The following is a 2,876-nucleotide window of genomic DNA, read 5'->3' on the forward strand; positions in this document are numbered from 1 at the left end:
AACCAGGGCAAGATCACTGGAATATCGACAGATAAGGTTTTTCGGAAAGTAACTTGTCCCCACAGAGCAATAGTTGCAAAGGAACGCCTACTAACATTCAGAAAAGGAATAGTGTTTTAGTGGTCATAGGTGCAGCTAAATCCATTTTCTTGCAACCTATTTATCAATATATTCACTGGTTTCTGTCCGAGAACTTCAATGGTCTGCTGTTCAGGTACTTCATCTTGATTCAATGATAGTATTACATTTCCAAAGTGAAAAATGTAACTTTAAATGGATAACTGAATCTAGACCACTGAAATAATTCAAAATAAATTTAAGTACAACATTTATGCAAAATTATGAACTTTTATTTCATGAGAAAATAATTATGTTTTGATAGTCAAAGTATTTTACCCTGGAGATTATCTCCATATTTTAAATAATATTTGCATTTTCAAGAATTCTAAGTTATCATGATTTAAACAAAGATGTGGTACACTGGCCTTCCTCAACACAATTACACAGTAATGAATACTTATGAACGAGCACATAATTAAGGACCCCAAAAACCAACATATCATAAATTGTCCATGTATATGCTACAAGCAAAATATGCTGAAATAAATTAATCAACTTGACATGATGAACTTGGAACCTATCCCATGTATTGTAACCAACTATTAAACTGTCTTGATTGTGTCTTCACAATTTACCTTTTTAAATCAACTTATTATCTTCAGAACGTTAACCTAGTACCATAGAAAAGGAATGCAAATTATAATACTTGCACAAAAAACACCCACAATTTTCCTTTTCACTGTTGCAAGTAATGAATACAATAAAGGGCAAGAAAACAACTAAAATATGATTTGTATCTTGTTAAGGCCAACATAAAAATACCTTTGGCTTGCCACTGATCTCTGTAAGGAGTTTGAAGAACACATGAAGAAATGAATGTCTTCTTATCTGACGAGGAAAGGGAACAAGGGATTGTGACAGAGAGGAAATCTTCAGGTATGACTCAGGGTGAGTAGGACTTGATTCTGTGTAGCAGCCAGGTGTAGGGGGGGAGGGGGGGGGGTTCATTTCTGCAATGAGGCTTTGTACCAGCTCCATACATCGCTCAGTTTCTACAAGGAAGAAATCAAAAGAGACAATGTTATTAAGACATGGTGAACTTTGAGGTGACTACTTGAAAACTAAATCAACAAACTTTAGTCTTACTACCAATTGTCCAGAGAAATGCTTGTGTCTGAAATGCAGACATCAAGAAACCTGCTTACCAAGAAACATTTATAAATAAAAAGAGCATTATTCAATGGAATGGTCACAGACAACCTGGTCAGGCTTACCAGTTCCTGGCATAATAATTTATGGCTAAGGACAATGGCATTGATGATTATCAATGACATTTTCTAAGCTATAAAAGGGCTGTTACATTTTCTTTTTGGGAAATAATACACTGTTATTTTAATTCAATAAAAAGATCAACTGAAAATAGGCTGTGCACTTTGCAAATGATGTAATGCGAAATACAACCAAGATCAAACAACAAGGCCACAACTTGTAACAAGTAATTCCAAATAGTGTCCATTGCCTTTAATCTGCAACCTTCTGCAAATGCTAAAGAGAACCTTCATCGCATCCTGATTTATGCTTCTCCATTTAAAAAGTAATCAAACTTTGTCACATAGTTCCTCATATAATTCAAGACAATGTCGGAGCGGTACTTCAAACACTCTCTGACATTATCATGATTCATGAGACCTTTCAAGCAATTTTTACACTTAATACTTTTTAACACAGAAATGAAAAACGGAATTAATTTGAAACTTTGTAATGATTTGGGGGTGTAAATGATCTTTCTCAAGTGTTGACGCTCTTGGGTACAAGGTTGATCCCACGCAATGCTATCAACACCGATAACAACAGCCAAATTTATTTCTATTATTCAGTCATAATTATTAGATTAATCTTCAAAGATGACAATTATTTTCATTGATAAAATTCAAAGCGGACATTCCAACCTACACACACACTTGAACTTCCCCCTTACACCAGAGTTTATTCTGCCCACTCAAAACAAATTTAGAACCAAAGTTAAATCTTGAGGGGAATGCAACACAAAGAGATTAATTTTGTCCTTAAGTCTATACTGCAATGGAGAGGGCTTACCTTTAAGTCTGACATGTGAAATGTTGAGCGGATGTAGTTCTTGAACCTTTCTTCTTTTTTGGGCACACCTGAACTCTACAAGGAACAAATCAGATACAATATCTTATTATTGTCTATGTTTCAAATGAAGGAAGAAGTTAAATTGATCAGATGACAAGAAATCCTTAACTTGGAAAGAATAAAGAGAACAAGTTTTTGAAGGCTCATGATAGTCCTCAATCCTGATTACAGTCATTTTGGTTTGCAACAGATGGCAACAAACAAAACACAGTTATCACTATCAGGAATCAATGAATCTTGAACTAAAACCTCTGGTGACATCTAAGTTACTTCATTACAAAACAAAGAATTCATTTGATTTACTGAGTGTAGATCGGCTCATACTGACATAAACAGATTGAACCATGATGTACAGGTCATGGTATCAAATGATACCCAACCAGAGATTATTGGATGTCAAAATCAAACTCCCCAATTATAACCTGTTAACCCTCATTATTGTATCTTCTCCCATATGAGTACACTAATAGTCCCTTAACCAATAAACCTTGAAGTGACACAAAGTCTTATCATTATGCCTGCATCTTTGTAACTTTTCCTTTGTGCAAAAGCATTAACTGAAATAGATTCTTATGATATTGAACACTAGGTCATATTGCCATGCCTTCCAGGCTCAATTTGGTTATTATTAATCAGAATGAAGGAGAAACAAGATGGCT

General features: G+C 34.6%; 1 long non-coding RNA gene across 1 annotated transcript; it reads right to left on the reverse strand.

The window, feature by feature from the left end:
- Nucleotides 1–328: 328 nt before the first annotated feature.
- Nucleotides 329–2,234, reverse strand: LOC117294945. Its single transcript, XR_004519596.1, has 2 exons — nucleotides 2,158–2,234; nucleotides 329–1,112 (listed from the first exon to the last, which is right to left on the reverse strand). It is a non-coding gene; the product is annotated as an uncharacterized LOC117294945 (long non-coding RNA).
- Nucleotides 2,235–2,876: the final 642 nt, after the last annotated feature.

Source organism: Asterias rubens, chromosome 9 (assembly GCF_902459465.1).
Source record: "Asterias rubens chromosome 9, eAstRub1.3, whole genome shotgun sequence".
NCBI lineage: Eukaryota > Metazoa > Echinodermata > Asteroidea > Forcipulatida > Asteriidae > Asterias > Asterias rubens.